Source organism: Leptonychotes weddellii, chromosome 8 (genome assembly GCF_054177405.1).
Source record: "Leptonychotes weddellii isolate Sample4059 chromosome 8, ASM5417740v2, whole genome shotgun sequence".
Taxonomy (NCBI): Eukaryota; Metazoa; Chordata; class Mammalia; order Carnivora; family Phocidae; genus Leptonychotes; species Leptonychotes weddellii.
The window spans coordinates 4,365,465-4,378,809 of NC_138376.1; the positions used below are offsets into that span (position 1 = coordinate 4,365,465).

Consider the following 13,345-nt stretch of genomic DNA (forward strand, 5'->3'; position numbering starts at 1 on the left):
CGGCTGCTTAACCAATTGAGCCAACCAGACGCCTGAAACGTATAGGATTTTCTAATCGAATTTCCTTTTATAGGTAAGAAAACTTAGGCCTAATGAAGATGAGTTTCCCAGATCAAAGGGCAGTTACGTTAGAACTCAGATTAGAGCCCAGTGTCTGGCCTTGGAGTCATGTCGCTGCATTTCTGCCACCCCATCCTGTTCTTGCATATGGGTCCCCATGATACATAACTTCCATGTAGGATTCCCGGGACACAACCACCCAGACTTCTAGTGGCAGCTTATGCCCCCACTGGCCTGTGCGGACTTTTTCTCTGGCCTAGCAATCTCCGTTCACTTGTCAAGACAAAGTTCCTTCCATGTAGTGGGCCCTAGTTTTACTGTCTGTGCATCCCATAGGGCTGGGCCAATACACTCTTCCCTCTGGTGAGTCTTGACTAGAAAGAATCTGTAACACAGCATGCAGCAGGACACAGTAGGCAAGGCCTAACATGGACTTTATTTATTTTTTATTATGTTCAGTTAGCCAACATATAATACATCATTAGTTTTTGATGTAGTGTTCAACGATTCATTAGTTGCATATAACATCCAGTGCTCATCACCACACGTGCCCTCCTCAATACCCATCACCCTGTTACCCCATCCCCCCATCCCCCTCCCTTCTTCAACCCTCAGTTTGTTTCCCGGAGTCCAGAGTCTCTCGTGGTTTGTCTCCATCTCTGATTTCTTCCCATTCAGTTTTTCCTCCCTTCCCCTGTGGTCCTCCACGCTATTCCTTATGTTCCACATATGAGTGAAACCATATGATAATTGTCTTTCTCTGCTTGACTTATTTCGCTTAGCATAATCCCCTCCAGCTCCATCCACGTCGAGGCAAATGGTGGGTATTCATCCCTTCTGATGGCTGAGTAATATCCTGTTGTATATATGAACCACATCTTCTTTATCCATTCATCTGTTGAAGGGCATCTTGGCTCCTTCCACAGGTTGGCCACTGTGGACATTAGCATGGACTTTAGAATCTGATAGCATGGCTGTCAGTCCTACATCCACTCATACTATCTACCTAAGTGCCATCCTTTCTGAAGTCTTCTGAACTTCGGCTTCCTCATCTTTACAATGGGAGACATCATAGCTACTATACTTTGTTGGGATTGGGGACCAAGCGAGATAATGCATGAATTGTATTTATCACTTGGAAGATGATGAGTAATTCATAGCAGTTTGCTACTGCTGTCCTTAAATTGTGGCCACAAGTTTGCACTAGGTTTTCTGAGTTGTCATTCTCATTGGCTGCTGTTATAAGAATATATCTTCCCCAGGGGCGCCTGGGTGGCTCATGTGGTTGGGCATCTGACTTTGATTTTGGCTCAGGGCATGATCTCGGTGAGGCTCGTGGGATCAAGCCCTGTGTCAGGCTCCACGCTCAGCACGGAGTTTGCTTTAAAGTTTTAAAATCTTTAAAAAAGAGAGAGAATACAGCCTTTCCAGAACATGAAAAAACAATCTACTGGGAGCATATTGGGAATAATATATTCCTAATAAATCATCTTCACACAAGCAGAATGACTGGAATAGACAAGGGATGTTAAGGGAAATAGAAAAGCATTCTTTCTATATGTTGTTTCTACCCCAGACATTCTATTTTTCTTTTCTCTTCCACTCTACTAGTTCAGTAGGCTAGATCCAGCTCACCTTCAACAATAACCTTGAGATGATGCTTAGGAGTCTACACCCCTGTATTAGTCAGGGTCCTCCAAAGAAACAGAAGTCATAAGAGACTGACTTGTCCAAAGTAACCCAGTTCCTCATCCATACTGAGCGCCCTAAGGTGCTGATTGCAAGCCAAGGTGCAAGACAGTGGCATAATGACCAACAGCCACAGGCTGAGGTTGAGACTGATGGACTTCACAACAATGCAGGAGGATTTGCAGGTTCTTTCTTGGTGATCAGTCAGACTAAGTAATTCTTCTCCCTATGTGTCCCTATTTGGAAAATAAGAATTAATTACTGAGTTCTGAAACAAATTATTACAAAATCCAAGTTAACCGACACAAAAACATCAAGCCTATGGGTACAAAGAAAACGTCCTTCCGCAGGTGCAAAATTTAGAGAGGAGTCCACAAGATCCCACCCACTTTTTATTTTATTGAAAAGTGGATATACAATACTGTATTAGATTCAGGTGTACAACATAGAGGTTCGATATCTATATACGTGATGAAATGAACAAGACCACACCCACTTCTGACCACTGTTGGGTTCCATCATTAGCTAGAAGGCCTTCAGTTACACTTTGGCCTCAGTCTAACACTGAAAACTGTTATACTGATTGTTAGGATTATCACAGTTGAGAGATACAGATTAAAATCAGCCAAGGGAAAGGGGATAGAGAGCAGAGTAGAGGAAAGTATGAAATGTGGAGCTTCTGGCTGTCCTCTCCCCAGGGAGTCAGGATCCACTTTACTTTCCCAGCACTGGTGTGTGACAATATGCATAGACTGTTTCCAAGCAGCAGAGCTCACTCCAGCCTCAATGTCCAGACTTCACTGGGGCTCCGTCACCTGGCATGACTAACTGCCAGACAGCTGATCTCAGTGTCCAGCCCCTCCAGCTCATGCATGATGCAAATCCCACCGTAAATCACATTGTTGGTGTGGCCCAAAGCTTTCACTCCAAACTGTGTTGTTACCATCTGGCTGGCCAAAGGCCTCCAGGTAAACAAAGTGCTTTTCTCAATGTCAACTTTTTGACAACTTTTCTAAGACAACACATTCTAAGGGCTTAGAGATTACCTCTCAGGAAACAAGGTCAGAGGCCAAACTTCTCTCTGGGGAAGGCTGAGTTCTTTACTCCTTGGCTGGATAGCTGGTTTTGCCCGAGGATGCTCCCCTGTTGTGACTTCACAAAAAGAAAATCTGTAAGTGTGCTTATCCATGAAACAAACATTTCTTCAGCATTTATTTTGTCCTGGTCTTCTCTGAAATGCTTTCCCAACACTGTCTCCACTAATCCTCACTGCAGCCCTCTGCGGTGGGCACTATTTTAATGGCACTTTGGAGATGAGGGAACTGAGGGTTGCCTCAAATTGCAGAGCTGGTGAGTGACGATGATGTAATAAACAGGAGGCCTGTGAGTCCAGAGGTATAATGAAGAGACTATAAGAGTTCACGCTAATCTTCACCATACGGCAAATATACCGCCTTTTCCACGGGAAGTAGATCTCCACAGGCGCATGCACAGCCAAGGAAGTCGAGGTCACTGAATGAAAACTGTCCAGAACTGCCATTCTGTTCCACAACATATGTGAATTCAGACTGCCACAAGAAGCAACTCCTCTTGCTATACATTTAACAGAAATAAATATAAGACAGAAGGACATGAAGACTTACCACATGCTCATGGTGCCTTGATCAAAGGAGGCTTCGGTGACAACAGCATTTCAAGTGGTCTTTTTGTCTGGCATCCCAGAGATCTGTACACCCTGGGGCACTGCACAATGATAAGATTCTGGGTGAGTGAAAGGCAGGCCTTTCTTCATAAAACAGGATAAGGGCAATTCTGAAAAGGGGAGGTGGGAAGCCCGGTGTTTGAGTCTTCCGATATACATGCCTTGTCAGAGAGAAAAATTTAGAAAAGAGAACACAGGGATGTTGGGAGTCTGAAAATGGTTTCCCTTAAAAGACTCCACATGAGCATGCCCCGTTCGAATCGTCACATACCCCAGGATGCCTTGGTTTGGTACCAACTCATCTGGATGATCCCATTTCATTAATTTTAAATTGGGGGGTAAAGCTTCCATTAACTTGCTGTGTCACCAATTCATAAATAAATAAAGTGTTGATATTTCATAAATAAAGTGGGAGTCCTGAGTCCATACGGACTGAACGTACGGGGAATTTCATGTGAAATCCAGCTGGAGAGAGTCTGACCAGACACAGGGAGAGGGGGGTCTTCATTTTTCTGAGGAATGGTGATTGAAGGGATGTGGTCCCAATGGTGTTGTGAGAAAGAGGCCCCGCCCCAACCCAGGACAGGGCAAACAGTGCAGTCCACCATCAGGTAGCACGATGGAGGAGTGTTTCTAACCCATGGCCATCCTTCCATGACAGAGTGAGATCTCCAGGGTGGCCAGTGGTTCCCAAAAGATGGTGCCCAGGACAGCGACTCAGATGCACAGCTGTGGAGGAGGAATGCAGGCCAGTTCTAAGCAGCAAAAGGAGCTCTTGGTGGAAAAACATGGGTCGGCCCCCTCTTAGACCTGTTTCTGTCTGAGTAGAAAGTTCCCAGAGAAGGAAGAAAGGAGCTCGAGCTCCTTCCGGAGAGCAGAATGGTGAGCATGAGCATTGGAAGGACCTTGTGGGTCTGGAGCCATTTTGGGGACCGTTTTGTACCTCCACGTCCTTCCGGTGGGTGGTCTTGGAAACATCAGTTACAATGCTGATTTTAAAGAAATATGAAATACAGATGTCCTCCCATTTTACTGCCTGCAAATTTTATAAACAGGTAATTGTGAAATTTAATATGTAAAACTGCTTCACTCCGAGGATTATTTTATAATGATTAGAAACTAAATGATCTTTAAAGAACTTTGGCCAAAAATACTGTCAATGACTCATTGTACCAAACTCTACAAATACTCCAGCTTTCTGTTTTTAATAGAATTAGAAAGGCATCCAATCCACACCAGTATAATGAGTTGAAAAGTGAAAAGTTTAGTTAAGTACCCAGTCCTACAAAAACAAAGAACAATACTCTAGGTTTGGGGGGGCACTGGCTTTGGTTTGGTGCTGCTTTAGCCCACAGGATTGACGAAGCTCTTTGACCTTTCGGTTTTGTGCCCCTATTGTCCATACCACTTCATAGATCATAGTCCTTCAAATTTGGGACTTGTATGGTCCAATATGACAGGGAACCCCAGCATCAGCAGCTACCGCTCAAATAAAGTGGGAAAGAAAACCAAAAAGAGGGTTGACTCTCAACACTTTCCTCAAAGGGAGGGGTGTGTGTTTGGCTTTCTTGTTATTGGCACCTCTATTTAATACCTGGGCAAAGCACATTTCTAGTAACAATGGAAGGGCGCGGTGGAGGACGGTGGGAGCACAGACCTCGAGGTCACGGGTCAAGGCACCGGGAAGGGAGGGTAGATATGTTTCAGACTCTACTTGGGAGAATTTGTCTTTGTTTCCAATTCATGGCCTCCTTCAGTAATGACAGAGCATAAGTAGAAGACGGCGCTTTAAAAAAAATAAAGAAGTCAGGATGGTTTTGTTTCTGCAAATGCCTTGAACAAAGCATGTGTTTCTGTTTAATACTGGATAAGCTCCAATTGATGTCTAGATCCTTGTCCAAATGTTTACTTTTCTGTGGGATTTTTTTTTCCAGTGGGGCCTTATGAAGCCAGGGCTATGGCGCTGGGCTTGAAAGCTGTGGCCAGCGCCCTTGAAAAACCATTGTTTTACCCACTGCCCAGCCCTGTTCAAATTAAATCTTACTTTAAAAAAAAAATCATTTTGGGCCTGAAAAAGATCAATCTCAGTACAAAACCAGAAGAAACTGATGAAGAGTTGAAGGAAATTCACCAAAGCAACTCCTGAGACAACAAATATTGAAAACATAAATGTTTGTTTTCACTGGGATACTCTGTGTGATTTTTTGGTGTCATGTAAAACAACAAAAATAGCTTGTTTTATTTTTAAGCAGTTGTGAACTACTGACTTGAGTATGCACAACCCCTACAGAGGGAAGTTTGAAAATAAAAAATGTTACCCTATGCTCCCTTGGTTATTTTATTCAACGCCACAGGCCTGTAGAAGGTAAAATACATACACCCTGAATTATAAATATGTCAAGACAATAAATGAATAAACCTGAACAGTTTTATCTTACATTTTCCCTAGAAAACTTAACCCTTAATAAAAGCCACATACTATGATGCAAATAGAAAAAACACACACACACACCAAAAAAGAGTCTGTAGATAACAGCTCTTTAGTTACAAAGATAAAAGAATTTTGTAAAAATAAGCAAAAACTAAAGCCTCTGAGAGTCACTGTAAAGGATCCAATTTCTCCCTTTCCAATCTTTAAAATCCTTTAGATCAATTTCTTTCAACTTCTGGGTAAAAGACCCACTTTTCCATTCCCCAGCGGAGTGCTGAAATTGGATCCCCAAGTTCGGGGCTTTGGTCTTGCCCCTCTCCTTCCTTCTGACTGGAGGTTTGTGAGTTAGTGTTTGATGCTTTAAAAACCATCCCCAAAGGTGGTGGCTTAAGATAACAATTGATTATTAATTCACGATTCTGAGGGCTGTCTGGCTGGTTCTACCCCCTTGGCTGTCTTGCCGGAGCTGGTAGAGCTGGGCTGACCTCATCCACACGTCTGAGGCCTCAGCCCAGCCTCGAGGAGGCCCATCCAGGCTGCACCTGGTGTCACAAAGATTCCCAGCAGGAAGGAAGGGTAAGAGCATTGCACAAGCATCCGTCAAGCCTCTGTGTGTACCCTGTTTGCTGCTGTTCCACTGGCCAAAAACAGTATGAGTCAGTGTGGTTAGACCGGGTGTAGACCACATAAGGGAATAGATACAGGGATGTGTGAACAATGTGAGGAGCGTTACTATAACAATCCGTCACTCTAAGCTAGTCAGTTCACCTGCCTGGGACTCATTTTCTTCACCCCTAAACTGGAAAATGTAATAATTTGCACGACTTTAAAAAACTGTTTGGAAAAAATAAATAAATAAATAAATAACTGTTTGGGGAATTAAATGAGAAAATATATATGGAAACTTTTGGAAAATGAAGAGAACTCCATAGTTGCAAAATATTCTTTTGACAGAGAAATCTGTATTGTTCTAGGTAGTCCCTCTCACCCCATTAAGCTTGTTTCTTAAGTTTTTACATATGTCCCAACCACTTTTAAATAAATTCACCCCAATAATGAACAACTTAAACTTTTTTTGTATTTTAAAACCAAATCAGTACAACTTCTTTTTAAGATTTTATTTTTAAGTAATTTCTATGCCCAATGTGGGGCTCAAACTCACAATGCCGAGATCAAGAGTCGCACGCTCTACTGAGTCAGCGAGGTTCCCCCCAAATCATTACTTTTTTTAACGGAATTTTTAAAATGTGGAATTCAGTCACCAGAGTTACCTTCAGCAGAAAAAAAAATCTGATGTCATCTAATTTAATGTTTACAGAACTAAGACTTTGTCTACACAATGCCGAAATAGCTGGTCAATTTAACAAAGTTGGTTTTTATAAGGCATCTGGATGTTTCCTCTACCTAATGCTAACGATTATGAATCTCTACTGCTCAACTGGACTGTTTTATTTCATTTTGGGTTTTTTAATACAGTGCTACAGCTGCCTGTGTAAGAGCTTTCATTATTCTAGAATATGCCCTAAGATGAAAATGTCTTTTGCTGAGAAAAGGGATTTTATCTGCCACACCCAGTGAATTTCTTCTACATTTAATTCCCTCTAGCAAAATAAATGAATTAGAACAAACAAGAGACTAAACAGAACAAACAGTATGTTGAGTTACAAGTGCCATAGAAAGGCAGGGTGTTTTCTCCTCCCCACCTCCTCCTATGCTTAAAGCATGTGAAATGAGAGCTTTCTGAACGAAGCGTCATAGTAGCATTCCATTGGCATCGTCACCTTAAATTAATGAGAAAGGAGCTGGGACAGCAATGCTGATTAGTCTCAAGTACAGTTGAGAACTCCAATTTCATGATTTGGTCCCCAAGTTCAAGGGGGAAATAAGAGGTTTGGCATAATTTTTATATTTGGGGTTTTAATTTTTTTTAACTTTTACTTACCCACATGTCATGAAATTTTAATTTATTAATGCCCACTGTCTCCAGGAAGTTGAAGCTTTATAGAGAAAGCTTTGTGTGGGGCACCTGGGTGGCCCAATAGGTTAAGCGTCTGCCTTTGGCTCAGGTCATGATCTCAGGGTCCTGGGATCGAGTCCCACATCAGGCTCCCTGCTCAGCGGGGAGTCTGCTTCTCCTTCTGCCTCTGCCCCTTCCCCTGGCTCATGCTCTCCCTCTCTCTCTCTCTCTCTCTCTAATAAATAAATAAAATCTTTAATAATAATAATAATGTGACTGTTCTTTAAGGGACAACTGGACCCCTTCTCACCTTAGCACCCAACACTATCCAGTGCAGACAACTTCTTATCCCTTTTTGTTCTCTCTTCTTTTTTCCTTGGTCCCTGCTTGACCCATTTCTCTTCATCCTTTTTTTTTTTTTCCATTTTATTTCCTGATGGTGTCATTAGCTGCCGCAGGATTTCTTAGCAAACACATTGGTTTATCGTAAATTTGAGTCATGTTCTATGATGAAGAGTACATTGATATATATACAGTGTTATATTAGTTTCAGGTATTAATGTGGTGCTCATCACAACAGGTGACCTCCTTAATCCCCATCACCTATCTCACCCGTCCCCCGACCCACCTCCCCTCTGGTGACTGTCAGAGTCTGTTTCTTGGTTTGTCTCTCTCTTTTTTTTTTCCCTTTACTGGTTTGTTTCTTAAATTCCACACATGAATGCAATAATATGGTATTTTTCTTTCTCTGACTGGCCTATTTAAAAGAAAACACTCTTGAAATATGATTATCCTATGGCTAGATAGCTCTTCACCTACAACTTTCTACCTTGATGGAAAGTTTTAGCTAGGAATTTGTTGAGCCTCACTTGTGGGTACGAAGTTTAATATTTAGGAAACATAAACACTCTTACATCACATATATGGACTAAGTCAGTACATAGGAGTTATAATAAAGGGTAAGCACAGCACAGTTACAAGGCCCCACATAATCACCATACTTTAATTCGTTGATATTACCAGTATCTAATAGGTTATGCTTATATTTTTGAATCACCACAAGATTAGAAATGCTAACAACAATCAAATTTGGAGAGAAAAAAAAGATTTAATTCCATCTAATATAACTTTCGGCTTAAGTATAGTTCCTGGCATTCGAATTCTTTGAAAATGAGTAACATGGCTAATCAATAATTCATTCACAACCACATTATAAACTGAGAAGTATAATTCTTCTGGTTTAACTTTTTGATCCTACACAGTAAAATTAGATTACACTAATTATAGTCAGAGACAGTGACCATTATATTTTTAAATCACAATCTCCTTCTAATCCCTAAGCTCGGCTCCATCTTCCATATCCAACCACCTCCAAGCAACCTATTTATGAGCCATAAGGACCTTGGGCTCCATCCTCAGACATGGCAATGGGGCCTCTGCCCCAAACATAGCTATAGAAAGCCCTGCATTGGCTCTCTTCCCTAGGACGAAAGGAATGTTCTTCCCCAGGGCCTTATGCCTTCATCCTTCAAGACCTGGAACCCTGGAATTTCCTGCATTGAGGGTCCTATATCCTCTTCCAAGGCCAGGGTAAGGAAGTTTGTCTTTAGGGCAGATGGGCAGCAGAGTGTTCAACCCTAGGCTCAAGGATTCACACATCTTCCCAGAAGGCCACCTGTAGGGGGAATAAACTTAAAGATAGGAAGATAGAGGGTGTGGGCCACAGGTTAGGCCTCCACTATTGCTTTCACCTGCCCCTCCCCCCAAGAACATGGAGCAAACCTACAGAATTTATCACTTTTCCCAAACCTGCAGTGCCCTTTTGGGATTAACAGCTTTGCATATGCTCTTCTCCAAAATCTGGATTTCTCTCCCCTTTTCACTCCTGGAAAGGTCTCCAAAAGATCCAATTCTACTTCCTTTTTGAAAATCCTCATAACTTCTCTGGACCAATTGGCTGTCTTCTCCTTTGGGTTACCTATAGCCCATTTTACTAATATTTAACATAGAAATTAACACATCTGACTGTAATTATTTATTCACATATTTGCCTCCTTCTCATGAAAAATTTGAGGCCAGCAAGACTTACATTCAAATGGTGATGTTTCATAAATATTTAATAAATGTGTGTTGAATTAAATGCTAAACACATCTTCTATTTATACCCTGGTTATCAAGCTCATTTCTCATGCTAAAATTCTTCAGGTTATATCTTAGTATCATACTACATTTTTATTAATGTAAAGGAATAGAATGGTAAACGCAAAAACAGTTATTTTCCAAATGTGGATAATTCAAAAAATTCCATCTATAGAAACAAATGTTTGATGTATAACGTAGTCCTCGATAAAAACTGTTACTTAGGGGCACCTCAGTGCTCAGTCAGTTAAGGGTCTGACTCTCGACTTCAGCTCAGGTCATGATCTCAGGGTCATGAGATTGAGCCCCACGTCGGCTCCGCCCTGGGCATGGAGCCTGCTTCAGATTCTCTCTCTCTCTCTCTCCCTCTCCCTCTGCCCTTTCCTCCCCACCCTCCCTCAAAAAAAAAAAAAAAATGTCGCTATACTTAGCACGGCTTCAAATGGAGAGAGAAGCCCACAATCAAAAATATAACCAAGGAAATATATCATATTCATATGTTGGATGCATCCATCAAATCAGGTGTTACCAAGTGCCTTTGGGGCAAACTAGAATGGTCCCATCCTAGAGAAATAAATGGAAATTGATATAGTTACTGTAACCTTCTCCTCTGCCATGCACAGAAATGGGAAACATTATCAGAGGAATCTCACGATAGTCAAGAAACTTGCCCAAAGTCACTAGGGGATTGAACCTATGACAGTCTTGGAGGCAGAAAGATTAAAATTTGGGAGTCACTGAAATATGCATGGTAGATGGGCAACTGGAGCCATAGGGAAAATGCTGGTGAGGAGCAGCTGGTCAGTTAGAAGGGCAGAAGAACATTGAAGGGGCTGGACAAACAGAGGAGCTGGTGCAGGACATGGAGAAGGTGGCATCAGAAAAGTTGGAGAAGAAACAAGGGCAGGAATGTTCCAGAAACCAAAAGAGGGGAGAACTGCATGAAGGCAGCTCAACATTATCAGACCTTATACACACATCACACAGTTGACCATGAGGAAGTCCTGATGTGCATTTAGAAGGTCTCTGTCAAAAGTTCACCTCCAGACTAAAGCCAGATTTGGTGAGCTGGTGAATGAATGGAACATGATGATGAAGGAGTAAAAGAAAGGAATCTTTCAGAAGGCACTGAAAGGAAAGGCAAATACAAGGCAGAAGTTTGAAAGATAAGGAAGGTCCAAAGTTGTTCTTAAGGGTGCGCATTTCACTGTCATGGAAGCAGAAAATAGTCAAATAAAGTAATTTTAAATATGGTATAGTTTTATTTGATAAAGTCATTGGCTTCCTAAATTTATACAGCATAATCTGTTGTTTTAGACTCTTCATACTCAACGGTTGGTCAGCTCCATTAGCATTTCCTGAGAGGTAGTTAAAACTACAAAATCTCAGACCCCACCCTGGAATCTGTCTTTTAACAAAAACTGCCAGTGATTTTAATGCATTTTAAAGTTTAAAAACCATGAATCCAGATTCTACTATCAATAACCCAAGAGAAATCTTATCCATTAAAGTATAGTTTAAAATTATTTTAATTTACTCTGTATACACACCAGAATCACATCTAATTTATTTGTAAATATCAGCATTGCTCTTTTTCAAATCCCATAATTAACTAGTTTCAAGTTATATTGTCTATCTCAAGTAATGAACATTTTACTCTTAAATTGGAATGCAATTACATCCATGTGTACAGACCGCATAGATTCACTTGGGTGTGGCCCTCCCTGCGGGTGCAGTGTTTTTTAGCCTTCTCCAATTCAAGCCATTACCCACTTTACAAAGGCAAATATTTTGTGGATTTCTCTCAATAATGATGCTTCTTTTCCTCAAACCTATCCCAGCTCATGTCATAGACACATTGTAGCAGAATAAATAAAGGGCTTCATGGGGTTCGTTTTATATGGGATGTAGCTGAAGTCATAATAGCAGAGAAGGAGAAATAATCTGAGGACCAGGGAGAGCATTCCATAAAAGGAAATCACACACAGAAACAATCCTTGCCTGCATGATTCCAATATACACAAATTTCAGCTATCATGGTTTAGTGAAATACTACCAGTCTCCAACAACAGGGTTCAAATTACAGTTACTGCAATATATCAAATGTTAGTAATCACTTGAAGTATAAACTTTGCTGCTAGCTCTTCAGTCCGCAAAACTCTATGTAAAAAATGGATGTGCACCCTATCCTGTGACCAACCATGGCAATTGTGTCAAAGTCTGTTGGTGATTGATCACTGTACATCTGTTATTCCGTGCACATACAGATAGAAAAGCATGTCGTTCTATTGCTCCCTTGTCTCCCAATGAAAATCCCACTTAACATTCTACCAAAAAAAAAAAAAAAGAAAGGACAATCAAGAGGGAAACGGCCAACAAAGAGGAAAGTAGAGCAAAGAAATGAAAAGCACTAACACTGGAAGTTAAATTGGAATCTTTCATGCACGCCTGACCATGGGAACGTTGACCTTGCTACCACGGGAGAGACTCTGGACATATGACCAATAAAAACATAGTGAAAGAGGACTTACCAACAAACACGAGGAAACTAGTTGTGATGAAAAGGATCGAGTTTTCCTAGAGGAAGTGACATCTGTAAAACATAAATTTCACATTAAAAGAACGCTGAGGGATATTTCGTGACATCGAAAGCAAAAGGATGAAATGTCAGAAGGTGATCCAAACTTAGAAAGAAGTATGGCAATTTGCCATGGCCAAGAAGATATTCATTCCGTAAGTTACATGATGAGAAGAAGGCAAGCACGGTTCAAACTACTCTTAACAAGTTTTTATAAAGGAACAAAGCACTTTAATTCTCCAAATTTCTGTTTTAAATTATAAAATACTAGAGTTTTACTGCTTTTTTCATTTCCCTATACATTTATGACTGAAAGGGAATTTTTAATGTTTTAGCAAGAAATTAGTAAAGGTCACTGATAAAACATAATTTTTCCTATTGATTATTAAAATTGCTTTGTGCATTTTCAGTTTGCAAGGTCATTTTTATAATCCCACACTACTGTGCAGAGGATTGTCAGTAGAGTTGATAGATAGATAGATAGATAGATAGATAGATAGATAGATAGATAGAGAGGTAGAAGTAAAGATTACAGATAGAGATAGCTAGAGAGAAGAAAATGGTCAAAATGAATTCGGACATAGGGTAATTCCTTGAACTATCTTTCGTTGAGGTGTTTAAGTGCCATTAGTTACTTTCTTTAAAAAGATTTTATTTATTTGAAAGGGAGAGAGAGAGCACATGCGCGCTCATGTACAAGTTGGGGAGGGGCAGAGGGAGAGGGACAAGCAGACTCCCACTAAGCAGGGAGCCCAACATGGGGCTCTATCCCAGGACCCCAGGATCATG

General features: G+C 41.0%; 1 long non-coding RNA gene across 2 annotated transcripts in view; it reads right to left on the bottom strand.

Moving 5' to 3' along the window:
• Window positions 1-676: 676 nt before the first annotated feature.
• The window catches only part of LOC115943232 (uncharacterized), an 85,952-nt gene continuing 73,283 nt past the window's right edge, over window positions 677-13,345 (bottom strand). Inside the window, exons 2-6 of one of the 2 annotated variants that reach the window (XR_004077837.2) lie at window positions 12,510-12,571; window positions 3,393-3,492; window positions 2,796-2,901; window positions 1,696-1,985; window positions 677-994 (exon numbers count right to left, since the gene is read on the bottom strand). This is a non-coding gene — a long non-coding RNA (uncharacterized LOC115943232). Of the gene's footprint in view, window positions 995-1,480; window positions 1,986-2,795; window positions 2,902-3,392; window positions 3,493-12,509; window positions 12,572-13,345 lie in introns of those variants that run through there. The other variant, XR_004077836.2, reaches the window with a different exon arrangement.